The 20,436-nt window shown below is 34.9% G+C and overlaps 1 pseudogene; it reads left to right on the forward strand.

The window, feature by feature from the left end:
• Positions 1-12,757: 12,757 nt before the first annotated feature.
• On the forward strand, positions 12,758-14,017 carry LOC102832052 (annotated as a pseudogene).
• Positions 14,018-20,436: the final 6,419 nt, after the last annotated feature.

The following is a 20,436-nucleotide window of genomic DNA, read 5'->3' on the forward strand; positions in this document are numbered from 1 at the left end:
AAAAAAAAAAAACAAAAAAAAGAATATTAAAGTAAAAAGATGCATAAGACAGATGTGGATGTTTACTTGATTTAAAAGACAAAGATTAGATTATATATGAAACAAAGTCATTCATGATTTGTATCAATGTCCTGTTTAGCCCTATGCCAATGACAATTGTTATATATATTCATTGATACAAGTAAGAATTCCAAGTTAAGATTTTGAAATATTAAATATTCTTCTTGTGTTAATAAATTAAATGAAAAATGCTATTAAGATCTCTTTCCTCCTAATGATAAAAAGACTGGTGGATTATAAAACATTTTCTTGATACTGAACAATGTCCATATGCATATATTTTCCCCATAAGAGAAGTGTAAGAAGAACAGTGTCTTTGTAAATTATGAAAAACATGAAATATTTTGAGTGATGTTTTCAATGCTGCAATATAATAATGGAAAGAATAAATGTTTTAAAAAGCTGTAAACTAAAGTTTTGGAAATACAAAAAATTATTTGTGGAATAAATGCATTTCATAAAGTTTACAATGTTGATTGCCAGTGAACTCAGGAGTTTGAGGTGTTTCATAAAAATATGAAAATAGAATTTTTTTTCTAATAATTAAGAAAAGGTATTTAATCAATTTCACTAATACCTTGTTTTCTCGCTCTGTCTCATGATATGTAGCATTCAAAAATGTGTATGTACATATTTTTATTTGGTATTATCTCATGAAAAATACTGTCATTTCTGTAACTAGGTTTTAGCAAATAGCTATCTTAAGACATTATTATAATTTATTAAAATTCAAGTCAATTACAGAGCTATTCTCTTCTTTTAAACTTTGCATTTCTCTAAATATATTTGTCATTATAGTAGAGAGGTACTTTCATAATGTCAATCTGTTTATATATCAATGCCTTCATCTCTTTGACATATCTCATGAAATGTCATTTAAAAATGTGTCACATGCATTATTTATATTAGCATGCATTTATTTCAGCTTCTTCACATTTAAGTGTATTAAATGATCAATGACTAGATATTTAAAGAAACAAGTTAAAGTGAAGACTTTTCTTTATTCAAATATTTTTTAAATACTGGCAAAACTAGACAGAAAAACAATTTTATATTTAAAATGATTATACTTGTGTCTTAAAACAAACTATATAAAAATAATGATTATTTATACCTGTAAAAGAATTTGCTCTTAAAGGAGAGCATAAATAATAAGGCACCACACCAGGGCTCCTGGTATAGTGAATTATGGATTTTCTACCATGGTCTTTGGAATTCCCACCAAATGACTGGGTGAGACCTTGCAAATAGGTGCATGAGAATCTAACACAGGGATTGATTAGTTTGTCATGCTGCTGGGTTTAAGTGGAGCCATCTTAAAAGAGGAAATAGTTGATCTAAAGAAAAGCCATAAGTAGTGCTAGAGATTCTTGTACAAACAAGAAACAGAGGCAGTAGAGTCGGCACTAGAACTAGGTAGAGGTCAAGGGGTCACATGGCTGAGAGGCTGAGAACCAGAGAACAGAACGGCAGGCCTGTGAAAAGGCTGAGAAGAGGAGCTTCTGACTGGATAACACTATAATCTGAGTTGTTTCTGATTTTGAATGGTCAACTTCCCCAATAAACCCCATCATTTTGAGTATTGCCTCTGAGTTCTGTGTGGTAATTGCAGCAGAACCCAGCTTAAAAGTAGAATGCCCTCAAGAGAATGGTTGGTGTCCAAATAGGATATAGAAGGTTGGAGTAAGGAGGTATGTCTGATTTATTCCTCAGGAGTTGTTCTGGCTGATGTGAAGTTTGTTTCTCCTTACCCCTTATGAAGCTGAAACAAATTAGACATGGCTTCCAGGTCATGTTTTCATTTGAGTTTCTGACTCATTTTAACTTTTCAGACAGGTATTTATATTAAACTGGATTGAGTTTAATATAACACATGATAATTTATACTATTAAGAATAAATATGGACATACTATGAATATATTAAGATATTAGGACATAATATGAACATAATATGCGTAAGATACACTTACGCAAATGTAACTAATAACTATTAGTTATTAGTTGAGTAAGAGTATCAGTTGTGCAACTAATTATTAGTTGCATAAGAGTATCAGAAATTATAATATTTATTTTCCAAGTTTTGCAAAAGGAACAATCATTTTCCTTTTCCTGTAGAGATTTGATATTTCTAAACACAATGCAGTATCCATATATGTTTACTTAGTGTATTGATGTTGTTGTTGTTAAGTGCCATCAAGGCATTTCTGACTCATAGAGACCCTGAATAGGATTACCAAGTGGCAACTGATAGGTTTGACCTACTGACTTTTTGGTTCATAGTCCAATGTTAATCTTATAGCACCATACCAGGAGTCCAGAGTGCATTGATAGCAATTATTAATTACGAATATATTTTATCACTCAGAAATGAAAGATAAAATAAAATAAAATATTTACAAAAGCAATACATGATACTCAAATTTCCATATTGCAAAGTTTTTAAATTTCTTAAATTGTTGGGAACTACTACCCTGTCCATTTCAAAGATGAGGAAGTAAGGATTTTAAATTACGACATGAGTTAGGTCACACAGATGTTAATTATAAATTTCAGAACTAATGATTAGGTGAGCTACGGTCCAGAAACTTACAGTTTTCAATTTTTTTCTATAAAAGAATATTTAAATGTTTCCAAAATTTTGATACAACTGTTTGTGTGTGTGTGTGGTACTATGCTGACTTGTCCTAGCTGTGAGGCTGGAAACTATTCCACTGCTATTTTAAATACCACTGGGTCACCCACAGAGGACAAGTTTCAGGGTAGCTTCAAGATTAAGACAGACTGTAAGAAGGAGAGGCAGACCATTTTGGAATGGTTGACCACTGAAAATCTTACTAATATTGTGCAACATTATGTGATACAGTGCCAAAAGATGAGCCCCTATGGTTGAAAGATATTCAAATTATGACTAGGGAAGAACTGCCTCCTCAAAGCAAAGTTGACCTTATTGAAGTACATGGAGTAGTTCCCAGGACCTTCCTGGGCTGATAGGGCACAACTCAAAATGAGGAGAAACAACTGCAAATATCCATTAATTATCAGAATGTGGATGTATGAAGTATGAAATTAAGAAAATCTGAATTTGTCAAAAATGAAATGGAACACAGAAAGATTGATATCCTGGGCCTTAGTAAGCTAAAATGATATGGTATTGGCCATTTAGAAAAGAATAATCATCTGTTTTACTTTAAGAGAAACAATTAACTGAAGAAAAATGACATTACATTCATCATCAAAAAGAACATTTCAAGATCTATCATGAACTACAATGCTGTCTATGATAGGATAATATTATATCCCTACAAGGAAGACCTAGTTATTATCATTATTATCCAAATTTATGCCCCAACCACTAAAAGTCGATAATGATGAGATGAAGAATTCTGCCATTTTTTTCATTGTGAAATTGATCAAATATGCAATCAGGATGTACTGATTAATTATTAGTCTTTAGATTGTGAAAGCTGGAAACAAACACCAAGGGTCTGAAATTGGAAAATACAGCCTTGGTTTTATAAATAATGCTGGAGACTGCATTATAGAATTTTGTAATATCAATGACCTATTTATTGCAAATATTATTTTAAACAACACAAATGATGACTAATAATGTGGACCCAATCAGATGTAATACACAACAGTCAAATTAACTATATATGTAGGAAGAGACAATGGAAAAGCTCAATATCATCAGTCAAACGAGGCCAGGGGCCAACTGTGGAACAGATCATCAATTGCTCATATGGAAGTTCAATTTGAAGCTGAAGAATATTAAAACAAATCCACAAAAGGCAATATATGACTTTGAGTATATTCTACCTGAATTTAGAGACCATACAAAGCAGATTTATACATTATATACTAACGTCCAAAGACCAGAATTCTGGTGTGTCACTGCAGATTAATGTTTGAACTGCAAGGTCAGTGGTTCAAGTTCACAAGCCACTCTTCAGAAACCCTATATAGAATCACAATGAGTCAGAACCGACTTGACAGAACTTAACAACAACAACAACAACAACAACAACAAATGACCAGAACAGCTGTGGGATATCAGGAACATCATACACGAAGAAAGCAAAAAATCAGTATATAGACGGGGAGGAGGGGGAAAGAGGCAAAAAATGGATGTTTAAACAGAGTCTGAATCCTGCTCTTGAGTATAGAAATGCTGACATGACTAGAAGAAATGATGAAGTAAAAGAGGTGAACAGAAAATTTCAAAGGGGGGCTTAAGAAGGCAAAGTATTATAATGACATTTGCAAAAACATGGAATTAGAATACCAAAAGGAAAGAACATGTTCAACATCCTAAGTTGAAATAACTGTGGGGGCAAAAATCAAGCCTAGAGTTACAATATTGAAGAATTCTATGGGCCAAATATTATTATTGCAGGAAGCATCAATAGAAGATGGAAGAGAATACACAGAGTCACTGTACCAGGAAGAGTTGGTTGATGTCCAGTCATTTCAAGAGTTACCATATGAACAAAAACAGATGACATTGAAGTAAAAAGACCAAGTTTTACTGAATGTATCAGCAAAATATAGACTCCAGGAATTGTTGAAATACCAATTGTAATGTTTCAACAAACTGATGTAGCACTGTAGGCCCTCAACTACCTATGCCGAGGAATTTAGAAAAAAAGATATATAGCCAACTGTTATGAAAAGATCCATAAGCGTGCCCATTTCAAAGAAAGATGACCCAACAGAATGTAGAAATCAAACAATATCACCAATATCACATGCAAATTAAAATTTTGCTAAAGATCATTCAAAAACAGCTGTAGCAGCACATTAACAGGGAGCTGCCAGAAATTCAAGCCAGATTCAGAAGAGAATACAGAATTATAGTTATCATTACTGATGTCAGATAGATTTGGGGCTATTAGCAGAGAACTCCAGAAGGATATTTACTTGTGCTTTTGTAACTATGCAAAGACATTCAACAGTGCAGACGAAAGCAAACTATTGATGACATTGAGAAGAATGGGTATTCCAAAACACTTAATTTTGCTCATGTATGTAAACCAAAAGGCATCCATACAAACAGAACAGGGTGATACTAAATATTTTAAAATCAGGAAAGGTATGTACCAGTATTTTATCCTTTCACCATACTTATTCAATCTGTTTGCTGAGCAAATAATCTGAGAAACTGGATTATGTGAAGGAGAATGTAGCATCAGGATTGGAGGAAGAGTCATTAAAAACTTGTGATATGTAGATGACACAACATTGCTGAAAGTGAAGAGGACTTGAAATACTTATTGATGAAGATCAAAGACTACAGCCTTTAGTATAGATTGCGCCTCAATGAAAATAAAATGAAAATCCTTACAACTGAATCAATAAATAACATCATAATAAATGGAGCAAAGACTGAAGTTTTCACAGAGTTCATTTTTCTTGGATTCACAATCAGCACTCATGGAAGCAGTAGCCAAGAAATCAAATGTTGCTTTGCATTACGCAAATCTTCTCCAAATCTTTCTTTGATTATTAAAGAGCAAAGATGTTATTTGAGGATTAAAGTAAGTCTGACCCAACCCAATATTCTCCATTGACTCATATGCATGTGAACACTGAATAATCACTAAGGAAGACAAGACAAAAATAATTGTATTGGATTAATATTGCTGCTGATGAATATTGAAATTACCATGGTTGTTGCTGTTAAGTGCCATTGAGTCGGTTCTGACTCATAGTGACTCTGTATAGTGTTTCCAAGGAACAGCTGGTGGGTCTGAACCACCAAACATGTAGTTAGCATTCTAGTGCTTAATTTACAGAGCCATACCAGGTAAGACTCCATAGATTGCTAAAGAGACAGACAAATCTGTCTTGAAAGAAGTACCAACAGAATGCTCCTTAGACAGGAGGATGATACTTTGGACATGTTTGTCAGGAGGAACCAGTCCTTATAGAAGAACATTCTGCTTGTTAAGGTGGAGAGTCAGGAAAATGTGATTGATTGACAGAGTGATTGCAACAATGGCCTCAAACATAGCAACCATTGTGAAGATGGTGCAGGACTAGGCAGTGTTTCATTCCGCAGTGTATAGGGTAGTTATTAGTAGTAACTGAATTGATGTCACCTAAGTAACAACAAAAACATTTTGATAAATTAATAATAAACAGAAAATTAGAGCAGTGAGAGCAATAGAATGCAATAAGTTAATTCGTGCATACAATTAACTTATTACATTCTACTAGGCATTTCTTTTTCTGAACTCTATTTTTATCTTTGAAGGTCATTTTGATAGGAAAATGAGGATTTATTTAGATTATTCTAAATATGCTTTTAGTATGCATTTTATTTGACAGTTTATAATAATACAACTGAAATTTCAAATGGATACTGACTTGTATTATGAGCTTTAAGACATTAGAATCCTGAGTCTATGTGGAAGAAAGATGAGGCTTTCCACTCCCTCAAAGTATTACAACCGGAAACTTTATCCAGAGTAGGAACCCATTCAACATCACTTAACAACAAAAACAACTCGGGTTCTGAGTTCCTTGTGCTATTTTAATTATTTTAAGAGATTCAATGAAAATTGGCAAGTAGGATGTTTATTTTCTTAAACTAAAAAGGAAATGTAATGTATTTTAGAGAGGCTAGAACAAAGATTTACACTTTTTAAAACCTAGGTAATTTCAAATAAATATTGCTCCAATTCTCTTCCAATGAAAATTCGCAGTGTCTCATATTGGGTAACACAGGAAATGAAATAATGAATTTTCTGTCAAACATTCTTCACATGTACAATTCAATAACATTAATTACAATAATTTCATTTAGCAATAACAATACCAGTGTCTAACTTTTTACAATGCACCTGTCTTATTGTGTCTCTTTGGCAATACTTGTTGTTGTTAAGTGCCGTCGAGTTGTTTCCAATCCATAGCAACCTTGTATAGGGTTTCCCAGGAGCAGCTGGTGAGTTTGAAATGCTGGCCTTGCCATTCAGACTGACCTTGTTGTCAAGCGCTCATTCTAGTTCCCTTATTTCCTGAGCAAAAGACTAAGCTCTGTTCTAGGTAATAGTGAAATCAACAAAAACAAAAAAAAGCTTCAATTATAATGGAAGATGATAAAAAATCAATAAGTAAAAGTCTAATTTTGGGTACTGGTATGCTGTATGTTATTGTTATTATTGTTATTAGGTGTCTTGGAGTAGGTTCTAACTTATAATGACCCTATGTAAAACACAACAAAACACTAGCCATTCCTGTGTATTCCAAAAATCATTGATATATCTGAAACAGTTGTTAAAACCACTCTGTCAGTCTGTCTCACTGAGTGTTTTCCTCTTTTTCTTGGATCTTCTAATTTACAAAGCATAGTGTCTTTTTCAAGGTGCTGGTTCCTCCTGATAGCATATCTAAGGTACATAAGACAAATTTTCACCATCCTGGCTTCAGAGAAGCATTTGGGCTGAACTTCTTCCAAGAAAGATTATTGTTCTTCTGGCAGTCCATGGTATATTCTTAGCCAGCACCATAATTCAAAGGCATCAAATCTTCTTTAGTCTTTTTTATTCAATTCATCCAGCTTTTGCATATACATGAAGGGACTGAAAGTACCATGGGCTGAGTAAGGCACACATTAATCTTCAAAATGACACTGTTGCTCCTTAATTCTTAAAAGAGGTCTTTCGTAGGAGATTTGCTTGTTTAATTCCTTGACTGCTACTTTCATAGGCTTGACAATGTATTGCAGTTTAAATGAAATCTTGGACATCTATGTTTTATTTGTTTATCATATTGTGGTTTATTGTTCTAGTTCTGAGCATTTTTGTTTCCTTTTTGGAGCATACACTCTGTACTGAAGCTGTGGTTTTTGACATACTTTAGTAAATGCTTCGAGTCCTTTTGATTTTCAGCGGTAAGACTGTGTTATCTGCATGATTGTTAACGAGTCTTCCTCCAACCCTAGTACTGTGTTCTTCATATAGCACAGATTCTCAGATACTTTGCTCAGTATACAGTTTGAATAAGTATGGTAATACGATACAACTGTGATACACCTCATTCCTGATTTTAATCCATGTGGTTGGCTTACCACAAGGTCGGCTGTCCAAACCCACCAGCTGTTCCTTGGAAACTCTACACAGGGTCACTCGATTCAGAACCAACTCATTGGCACTTCACAACAACAAGAACCACATCTCTTTGTTCTGTTCCAACAACTGCCCCTGAGTCTATATACAGGTTCTGAATGAGCACAACTAACTGCTATAGCATTCTATCTTTATATAGCTATCCATAATTCGTTATGATTCCATTTAATTTCTTTACTTGGTTAGTAAAACACAAGTAAACATCCATGTGCCATCCTGTGCTTCCAACCAAAATCCATCTGATATCTTCAATGATACCCTTTATTACAAGTTCTCTTCTGAAACTGACATGAATTTCAGGCAACACCTGATCATTGCTCTGCTGTAAACTTTTTTGAATTATTATCTTGAACAAAATTTCACTTACATGTGATATTAATTGTATTTTTTATAACATTCTATTAGGATAAGCAAAAATATGTGATCCTTCCAGTCAGTTGTCCAGGTAGCTATCTTCCAAATTTCTAGACATAAATGAGAGTTTCAAGTATTAAATCCCTTTGTAGAAACATTCCATAAATTCCTAGATTCTTGTTTTTCACCAAAGCCTTCAGTATAAGTTGAACTTCTTCCTTTGATACTTCAATACCATTGATCCTTCACATATAGTACTGCCAAGAGTGGTTTAACATCACTATTATTATGATTATTTTGAACAGTGCCTCTGTGTATTCTTTCCAACTTCTCTTGACATTTTCTTCATTATTCAATTTTTTCCCAAAGAATCCTTCAGTATGTCAACTCAGAGCCTGAAAATTTTCTTCAATTCTGCAAAAATCCATGTAGGGGTCATGCCTGACTTCCTCTGGCTTCACAAGAGTGAAAGAGAATAAAACTCAAACCTAGTCCAAGGCAGATACCTGTAAAAGCAGAGTTTAAACATGCCTCTACCCAAAACCTTGTTTACCCTATTCTGATATCAGCCATTCCTCCCACAACACTCTCTGCTTCACATCTGGGTTCAATAATATATTGCAATGGCCAAACAGAACTCATAACAATACTCAGGATTATGGAGTTTATTGGGGAATCAAAGATATGTAATTCAGAATCAGAACACCTCAGAATACTGCAGCTCCTCAGGGAGAAGCACTTCTTCTCTGTCTTCATGTGGCACCTCAGACTCTACCCTGCTTGGGCAAGTTTCACAAAACTCTGCAAACCATCCTTCAGCTTTACTGGGTCCATGGGCCTTGAAACCCACAGCTGTTCTGTTTCTCCAAGCCACCTCTTCTGCCAATATCTCTGCTGTCATCACTTTTTTAGATAGGGATCTCATGCTCCATTCATGCTCTTCTTTCTTGATGGTACTGGTCTGTTCCTACTTCTGGGAGGGTTCCTTCTAAACCTAGTGGTATTGCAAGACTATCCAATCCTAGCAATAGAGCCCCACAAACACTATTTGTATGGCAACACCCAATCAACTTGCACGGTATAAACATGTTAAAGCAAATGGAAGAAATTAAAAGGTAAAATAACTGAACAGAAATTTTCAAAGGGAAGCTCGAGAAGGCAAAGTCAGTATTTCAATGAAATATGCACTGAACTGGAGTTAGAAAACTGAAAAGGAAGAACACATTCAGTACTTCTCAAGCTAAAAGAACAGATATTTAAAAATGCAAGTCTCAACTTGCAACATTGAAAGATTCTATGGGCAAAATATTTAATGATACAAAAAGCATTAAAATAAGATTGAAGGAATACACAGAGTCACTGTACCAAAAACAGATGGTCAGTGTTCATTCGATCATATGATTAAGATATATATCAAGAGCAAATGGTACTGAAGGAAGAAGAACAAGGTACACTGAAGGTATTGGTAAAGAACAAACCTCCAGGAACTGATGGGATACAAAATGAAATCTCAATAGACTGATGCAGCACTGGAGGTCCGTATTCATGTATGCCAATAAATTTGACCAGCTGATTGGAAGAGGTCCATTTTTGTTCCAATTCCAAAGAGAGGTGACCCAAAAGAATGTGGAAATCATTGGACAGTATCATTAATATCACATGCATGTCAAATTTTGCTAATATATTTCAAACACGACTACAATAGAACATTGACAGGAAATTGCCAGCAGTTCAAGTTTATTTAAGACAAGGTTAGGAATTAGAAATATCATTGCTGACATCAGATGGATTTTGACTGAAAACAGAGAATACCAGAAAGATGTTTATCTGTGTTTTATTGCTTATACAAACTATTCAATTGTGTATATCATAATGACCTATGGATAGCATTATGAACAATGGGTTTTTCAAAACACTTAATTGTGCTCATTAGGAATCTGTTCATAGACAAAGAGCCAGTTGTTCAAACACTGTAAGGGGACACTGAATGGTTTAATATCAGGAAATATACGAACCAGGTATTCCTATATGCTACTTATTCAATCTATATGCTGAGCAAATAATCCAAGAAGCTGGATTGGCCACAGGATTGGAGGAAGACTCATTAACAACTTGAAATATTTAGATAACACAACCTTGTTTGCTGAGAGTGAAGAGGAGTTAAAATACTTACTGATGAAAATCAAAGATCACATTCTTCAGTATGGGTTGTACTTCAATGTAAAGAAAACAAAAATCCTCACCAATGAACCAATAAATAACATCATGATAAATGCAGAAAAGATTGAAGTTGTCAAAGACTTCACTTTGCTTAGATCCACTAGCAACAACACTCATGGAAGCAGCAGTCAAGAAATCCAATGATATATTGCCTTAGGCAAACCTGCTACATAACCTCTTTAAAGTGTTACAGAGCAAAGATATCAGTTTAAGAACTAAGGCATACCTGACCCAAGCCGTAGTTATTTTCAATAGTGTCATGTGCATGTAAAAGTTGGATAATGAATAGGGTAGACCATAGAAGATTCGATGCATTTGAATTATTGTGTTGGAGAAGAGTGTTGAAAATACAATGGACTTCCAGAAGAACAAAGAAATCTGTTGAAAGAAATACAGCCAGAATGCTCCTAGACACTAGAATGGTGAGACTTTGTTTCTCATATTTAGAATATACTATCAGCATGGACACCATACTTGGTAAAGTGGAGGATGAGTTAAAAAAAAACAAAAAGAGGAAGACCCTCCCACCCCAATGATAGGTATTAGCACAGTGGCAACAATATTGGGCTCAAGCATAACAGCAATTGTGCAAATGGTGAAGGGCTGGGTAGTGTTTCATTCTGTTGTGAATACAGTTGCTATCAGTTGGAACCTACTGGATGGTACCTAATAACAACAAACTCAATCATTTGGTGAGAATTAAGAAGGCTTTTGATAGAAAATCATATCAAATGAATTCAAAGTACCACAAGTTCTTTCAGCTAGAAAAATTCCAAGTATGTTCTTCCATTTTGATTTTCTGACTCTAGGCTTTTGCATATTTCCTTATAATTCTTTGTCATCTTGAGTTACCCTTTGAAATCATCTATTAATTTCTTTCACTTTATCATTTCTTCTATTTACTTTAGCTACTCTACATTCAAAAGCAAGTTTCAGAGTGTCTTCTGACATTCACTTGGTCCTTTCTTTCTTTACTATCTTTTTAATGACCTTTTGCCTTCATCATATAGGATGTCCTCAATGCCATTCTATAATTTGTATGGTCATTAGTGTTCAATACAATAAATTTGTTGTAGAGAAGGATGTTTTCAAGTTCATGCTTTGGCTTTTATGGAGCTGATTTCACATTCTTCAGTTTCAATTTGTACTTGCATATGAATAATTATTTGTTTGGCAGTGCCCCATGACCCTTGTGCTGACTGATGATATTGACTTTCTTCGACATCTAGTCCACATTTTTAGTTACTGTTTATGTTGTTGGAAAGAGAAGTTCCCAAGGAACAGATCACTGATCTTGAAAAATTCTATTACACAGTCTCAGGTGTCATTTCTATTACCAAGGCCATACTTTACAACTACTCAGTCTTCTTTTTGTTGAACTTTTGAATTCCAATCACCAGTTTTATCAATGCATCTGGATTGAATGTTAATCAATTTCAGACTGTGGAAGTTGGCAAAAATCATCAGTTTCTTCAATTTTGGCATTTATAAGTTTAAAGAGTAATTATATTAATTGGTCTTCCTTGTAGGTGTATTGATATTATTCTATCACTGGCAACATAGCACTTCAGGACAAATCTTGAAAGATTTTTTTGAAAATTTATGTAAAATCATTCCTCTTAAATCTATTATTCCTGACATAGTACACTTCATAATTTTCTGATTCAAAATGGTGCCAACGATGATATTTAAAATTCTGGTTGCATGCATTCTAGCATCACAGCAATGGGTAAGCTATGCCAGTACTACAAACTGACAGATGAATAGTGGAAAATTGCATATAGGATTAAACAAAACCAAATGAACAAACAAAAGAAAATAAAAAGAATATGTGGATGAAGGTGAGACTTGGAATTTTATTTGGGGTCATTAATTGATGATTATTTAAATAGAAGCAGGAATGAAGCGAGGAAGTGAAACTGAATAATGGAGAAGAGAAGAAAATAGTGCATGCATGGGAACAACACTATGAAGCATTTAAAGGAATATTAGAATGGTAATTGAGATTCTCTGTTCCGCCACAAGGGAAGGTGCGGAGGGGCTCCAGGTTAAGCCGCGGCGGCCTCTCCCCACTCTGGGCCCAGGGCTCCCCCTAGTGCTGTGAGGAGCCACTACCGGAACGTCATGGAGGGCGGAGGCTGGGGGTGTGTGAGGGGGTAGAGGGACCAGGACAGAATCTCTAGCACTGGCTGAAGGTACCTTAACGTCGTGAATCTTAAAGTTTTGACATGTACAGACCTTGAGCAGGGGCCATTTCCCCCCTTGATTTTGAGAATGCCAAGGCTACAGAGTCTGACAAGGAAATTTATCATCAGGTGAATGTAGTATTAAAAGACGCTGAGGGCATTTTGGAGGACTTGCAGTCCTACAGAGGAGCTGGTGGCGAAATTCGCCAGCAATTGGGAGGAAAACTAAGAAGGCATTCTACAGCGAAATCTATGGAAGCTGAAACTGAAAGGACAACCTTGTTTTTCCAGGCAATCCAGCATCCAGCAGATGAGAAATCGCAAGAGAAGACATGGGGTACAGTTATTCCACTGTTGACAAATTAAAGAAATTTTACGAATTTTCTCAGAGGTTAGAAGCTGCATTATGAGATCTTCTGGGAGCCCCTACAAGTACCCCATATAGTCTCCCACACAGCACACAGAGCAAGAGCAGGCTCTTGATAAACAGTTTGCAGAAATTCTTCACTTCACACTCCGGTTTGATGAACTCAAGATGACAAACCCTGCCATACAGAATGATTTCAGCTATTACAGAAGAAAATTGAGTCGTATGAGGATTAGCAAGGTGCTGACAGAAGGAGAAAATGATGTAAATAATGAATTGGCGAATCCAATGTTTTTGTTTTATGCTGAAGCAACCCCGATGCTGAAAATTTTAAGTGATGCCGCAACAAAATTTGTATCAGAGAGTAACAATTTATCCATATAAAATCCCACCGATTGTTTAAGCACCATGGCTAGTTTGTGCAGAGTCATGCTGGAGACCCCAGAATACAAAAGCCAATTTACAAACAAAGACACCGTGCATGTCGTCCTGCTTGCGGGTAATGGTGGGTGTCATCATACTCTACGACTATATAGAGTATTTGCAAAAACTTTAAAAAAATTATATGAAAGGTTGTATCAAGGTTCTTAAGGACCAACCTCCAAATAGTGTCAAAAGTCTTCTAAATGCTCTCAGGTACACAACAAAGCATTTGAATGATGAGACTACCTCCAAGCAAATTAAATCTATGCTGCAATAACAGTTCTGAAATAAGCCTCTGCTGTAGACAGAAGACAGTATTCTGCAATGAATGAGAATGCAATTTTTTAGTGATTGCAATTGATTCTTGCTTTTTATTTCTCTCCTCTGTTCCTCTTCCCTCTTTCTTAATCATATTCTTGTTCTTAAGACTTCTTTTCTGTGACAAAATCAGTAAAGTTATATACTCTGAAGGGATAGTGTCCTTTCAGATGTGCCATCTCATCATCTAGTTATGCATTGCCTTGGGGTCTCTACTGAGAAAAATTCTGTGACTTGAACTAAATATTTTTAAAAGTGGATTTTTTTTTGAAACTAATATTTAACATTGCTTTTCCTGCATAATAAAACTAGCTATTCTGCTATTTAAAAACCCTTGATGACTTTATTTTCTACTGCTGCTTTTTCATGTGCAGCCAAAATGAAACTGTTTAAATTAATTATGTTATACAAAATGGTACCCAACACAAACTTTTTAAAATTAGTAAGACTTTTAAAGTTTTAAGTTTGCATTTTGACTTTTTTTTATAAGGATGTATGTTGTGTGTTTAACCTTTATTAAATAACGTTAAAAACTGTGATGTGTGTGTAGAATATTGCATATACATGTTCATGTTTGAAGAATGGCTGTTGATAAAATAAAAATCAGCTTTCATTTTTCTAAAAAAAAAAAAAAAAGAGGAAGTAATTGAGGAACCATTAAAAAGAAGGTATAATTGGGGACAATTGAGAGAGGAAAGCTGATACTGGAGAAGCAGTTAAAAGCAGGGTGTGAAGAACACTGAACTATAATGCAAGTATACCTTGTTTCATTTGAAATAGGAATCTTTTCATGGGTTTTGAGTCAGTAGTGACATATTAAAAAGATCACTTTGACATATTAAAAAGATCACTTTGATTATCATGTGAATTATCTGTTGGAGCAAGAGTAATGCCAGGAGAACAAATTAAGAGAGTAATGATGTAGTCTAAAGATAAAACGTAGCTCTTTGGTATGGGGTGGATAAAAATATTTAGATTTTGTGCCTTTAGCAAATAGACAATCGCAAGTGATGTAGATTGGATGTTTCATATAGAATGAAGTGCTGGGTCAAGAAATAGTTTAAGATCTAGGTGCTGAGTAGATGATATAATTGAATTTAAAAACAATTAGCAAATCTTAATTAAAATTAAAATATTTAAACCTTTGTTGCACTCTTAGAAAGACTGTCGTTGATTACTAATTACTATTTTCATCATATTTCTAACTTTCTCTATGAGAAAACTATGGGAAAAAAGCAAACAGGGTCATCTGAGTTAAACTGCTATAGAGTATAAGAGGCATACATTTTCTATAGCCTTTATTAATAGGCAAGCAGTTATATAAAGTCCTTTGAATGCTATAAAATTTTTTTGCAAATGGTACTTGTAAAACCTCAAAGAAGTATTTGGAAGTACAGTTAATCAGAGGAGTAAGTGAAGTGCATTTTCAGAGTGAACATCTTGGTTTAAAAAAAAAACATGGCTGAGAACCGTTTAAACAAGCTAAAATCTTGACTTTGAATCATGTTAAAAATAAAACATCTTTCTTCCTGGTAGCATGGATTTAAAAAAAAGTTTTTTTATTTCGATAAGCTTCTTATCACCATTGCAGTTTAAAAATTTGTGATTATTAAATAATTAAATGTCTTTATTTTCAAATACATTTAGAACTATTATATGTAGCTACAGAGAAACATTTTTAACCTGATAAAACAGAGCTTCGATTTATTATTTTTAAGGCTTATATGAGTGGGATTCAAAAAGTTCACAGAAGCATAGAATTAAAAGATAACAGAATTTTTTCATATGTGGTGATATTCAAGAAGTGATAACATAGTAGTAATTACCATAGCATTATTTTAACGCTCTACTAACATCTATCATGTAGTCCTGGTGTGGGTTAATGCGGTAGACTCCCAAGCCGTTTGAACTGCAAGGTTGGCAGTTCAAGCTCACCAGCTGCTCCTCGGAAACCCTACACAGGGTCATTATAGGTCAGAACTGACTCAATGGCACTTAACAACAAAAACACCTATCATGCTTTAATATATTGGAAAGGCAGAAGAAAGGGCCATTTAAATTTTTATTGTAGTATATAAGAAGTTCTAGTAGTGTTGTTGTTGATAAGTGCCATCAAGTCAGTTCCGACCCACAGCGACCCTGTATAGGGTTTCCTAGGAGCAGCTGGTGAGCTTGAAAAGCTGACCTTGCTGTTCAAATGGCTTGGAAGTCTGGCGCATTAACCCACAGCGCCACACCAGGACTCTGGTAGTGTGCTATTGTTGTTGTTAAGTGCCGTTGAGTCTATTCCGACCCATAGCAACCCTGTATAGGGTTTCCAAGGAGCAGCTGGTGAGCTTGAACCACCGACCTTGCAGTTCAAATGACTCTGCAGTCTGACACATTAACCCACAGCGCTACACTAGGACTGGTAGTGTAGTGGGTTACAAATTGGGCTGCTAACCACAAAGTCATCAGTTAGAAACTATCAACTGCTCTGAGGGAGAAAGAAGAGACTTTCTGCTCCTGTTAAGATTTAGAGCTTTGTAAACCTTACATATAAGGGTCACTATTTATTGGAACCTACTCAACAGCACACCACCACAACCACCGTTGTATTCTATATTCTTTGGGGGAGTAAGGTGGCTCTGTAAGATAAACACTGTACTGAAAACTACAAGGTTGAGGTTTAAGGGCACTTATGGGAAGAAAGATGAAATGAATGCTCCTGCAAAGATTCCAGCCTTGGAAACCCATATAGGGATGTTATGAGTAGGAATTGACTCTATGGTACTTAGCAATAACAATATATTCTTTTATTGATATATTTCAAGTATTGAAATGAAAGAACATTCTGAAAATGTGTAATTCAAGTTTACAAAACTCTTGGGCCCAAATCTTAAAATAAAACCATTGATTGAAGCCCAAGGAAGATAATATACAAGAATGACATCTACTTATCTGTTAGTCATTGAATTCAATAACAGATTGTCCTTGCTCAAGAAGATGTAACAAGGAGGGAAAAACATTTTTCATTTGATGTATATTTCAACTTATTTTATGATTTATTGCATTTAACACTTGTGTTTCTTAGTATATTATATAGTCTGTCCTTTAATATAGTTTTTAATCTAATGTTTTTCTAATTTTTCATTCATTTAAATTTTTTCTCTGCCTTTAGTTTACTGTCGATGTGAATTAAATTTTAGTGTCCTACAGTTTTTTCTATTTTCTTTTATTTGTATACTTCAAGTATTATTTTTCTCAATATTTTATAATGCTAAGCTATAAGCATCTACAGATCTTCCATATAACAAACCCAAAATGTGTATTTTTAGTTGCCTCTGTAACAATTCCTTCAATTTCTAAAATAAAATTTCCTTTCCTTTTTTCTTGAGTCTAAATCCATTAGGAAGGTAATCTAGTAGACACGTGCACTAATGTTCATTTTACCAAGATAGTGGAAATTCTGTTTTCATAGTCTAATAGCATTTCTAACACAGTTAAAACCTGCTTCCCTGCCACTTTTCTCCTAACAAGATACAACTATATATTCATATTAACTGGAAACAGAAACTAAAGCTAGTTGAGAGGAAAATCCTCCTGAATATTTTCATTGTGACTTTGAGCATTTAACTGAATGACTAAGCATGTAGTTGGAGTCTTCCAATAAGATTACAAGAAATGAGAAATTACAAATATAATTGTTAAGAGTTCTTCTAAATAAAGTTATGAGAATACTTTACTACAAAAAGCAGCCCTTGTGCTGCAATGGATAAAGAGCACTTGCTTCCAAACTGAAAGGTGGACAGTTCATACTCACAGGCTTTTCCTTAGGAGACAAATGTGGTGATCTGCTTCCATAAACAATTATAGCCTCGGAAACCATTTGAGGCAGATTTACTCTGTTTAATAGGGTCTCTATAAATCAGAATGAACTCAACACTGGGTTTGGTATGTTTGTTTTGAATATCACTTATAAATGTGTTGCAAAATATAATTCTGAAATATTTTCTTGATGAATTTGTCCCTTCAGTTGTATTCCTTCTAAATCCAGCCCCCAAAACAAACACAAACACGATGTAGTCCAGTTGATTCCGATTCATAGCAATTCTGTAGCACAGAGTAGAACTACCCCCATTGGTTTCCAAGGCTGTGAATCCACATAGAAATAGACTGCTTCTCCTTTCTCCTGTGGAGAAACTGCTGAACATTTTATTAGTAGAGCACTGTAGGATCAGGACTGTACTACAAGCCGCAAGGTTGGTGGGTCAAACCTACCAGCTGCTCCCTGGAAACCCTATAGAGAGGAGTGCTGATGTAATGCTTTGGGTTAATGCTCTAGACTGTAAAGTTGGTTTGCAATGCAAAGTTGGTGGTTCATGTTCACCAGCTGCTCCTCAAAAACCCTATACATAGTTGCTATGGATTGGGACTGACTCGATGGTACTTAACAACAACAACAGTGTTTAATCATTGTGGCACCAGAGCTCCTTTTTGAAGCTTGAAATAAGACAAAAAGTAAATGAACTTTGAGTAGTAGAGCATCTAATTCTAATATACCAGTAAAGTTGACTTTAAAAGACTTCCGTAAGCATAGTATCTGATCAAGCCCAGACAAAAAGCAACTTTATTCTGCATAAAAAAAGACATATAGAAAATACATAACTAAATTGCAAGTGCAAAAGCTATATTTGACTTTATATTTATTGGGTTAGAGTAAGCTCTTTTTCAAGTAATGTGAGTATAACAAAATGTCCCAAATGCAACACCAATTTTACCAACAATCCTTGAATGTTTGCCGGCAGTAGTTTGTACAATTTCACAAATGTTACTTTTTCTTTACTAAAATCTAAATAGCTGATCAAAGATGAAGATTTACTAATTTAAACATGTGTAGATATTTCCATGTGTGTGTACATTTTAATATACCTGAAAAATTGGCTTTAAATGACTTCTTTAAGCATAGTTTCTGATCAAGTCCAGTCAATTAGCAACCTTATAAAATGCTAATACAATTTCCATTTTTACCACAAATGGCACTTTTTCCCTTCTACTTTTCTTTCATTATGCAGGGGGGGAAATAACAAATATATATGCATTCTGATACAAACTACCTTATTCTCTTAACAAAAAGAATGCACAAAATTGAGTCATGGGCTTGATTATAGTACCACTATAGTTAATTTCAGAGTCCTGGTTTGGTGCAGTGGGCTAATGCGTCAGATTGCAAAGTTGTTTGAACTGCAAGTTCAGTGGTTCAAGTTCACCAGCTGCTCCTTGGAAACCCTATACAGGGTAACTATGGGTCGAATTGACTTGGTGGCACTTAACAACAACAATAACATGCTTAATTTCGTACTCCTGGTATGGTGCTGTAAAATCAGCTCTAGACTGCTAACCACAAGTTTGGCAGGTTCAAACCCATGAGCTACTCTTTGGAAACCCTATACGTGGTCACTATGAGTTACAATCAACTCAAAGGCACTTAACAACAACAATATGCTTAATTTCAGAGTACCATTGATTAATTGAGAGTCCTGGTGTAGTGCTGTAGGATAAGTACTAGATTGCTAAATGAAAGTTCTCTCCTCAAACACACAAGTCTTGTGTTGTTGTTGTTGTTGTTAAGTGCCATCGAGTCGGTTCCGACCCATAGCAACCCTGTACAGGATTTCCAAGGGTTACATGGTAGCTATAGTCATAACCGACTCAATGGCACTTAACAACACAATTCATTAGCTGATGGATAAAAAATAGAATTTGGTGTTAAAGGATCATTAAAGGGTCAATATAAAATGTCTACAATCAAAGGCTGTTCAATTTAGTATCTAAAACTGAATTTTTTCTTTCCTCACCTGTCACAAACCTGATCTCCATTAACCATTTGCTTAAGGCAAACAAATTGGAGTCAATTTCAACTCATCATGTTCTTATACATCTATTACCCTATCCATCAAAAGATCACTGTTGGCTGAAGATCAAATTACCATCAAGTCACTTGGCTGACTACCAACTATTACTTACTTTTTACCTAACTTCCTAACTATTACTTACTTTTTACACTCCATTAAGTATGATAACAATAAAACAGGCATAACCAATACCCACTGTCATCAAGTTGATTCAGACTCACAGTGACCCTGGATAGGATTTAGAAGGCCGAAAAACTTTACAGGAAAGGAGCAAAAAGTCTCATCTCTCTCCCTCGGAGCAGCTGATGGATTTGATCTGCCGACCTAACAGTTAGCAATCCAATGCTTATCCTACAGGCTACCAGGGTTCCTAAAATTTGGCATAGCATTATTTAAAACCAGATATTATGTTATGTCACTCCTCTGCTTAATGTCTTCACTGGCATCCATATCATTCAGAAAAAAGGCATTAAATGACCTGCCA

The sequence above is a fragment of the Chrysochloris asiatica genome, unplaced genomic scaffold (assembly GCF_000296735.1).
Source record: "Chrysochloris asiatica unplaced genomic scaffold, ChrAsi1.0 scaffold00210, whole genome shotgun sequence".
NCBI lineage: Eukaryota > Metazoa > Chordata > Mammalia > Afrosoricida > Chrysochloridae > Chrysochloris > Chrysochloris asiatica.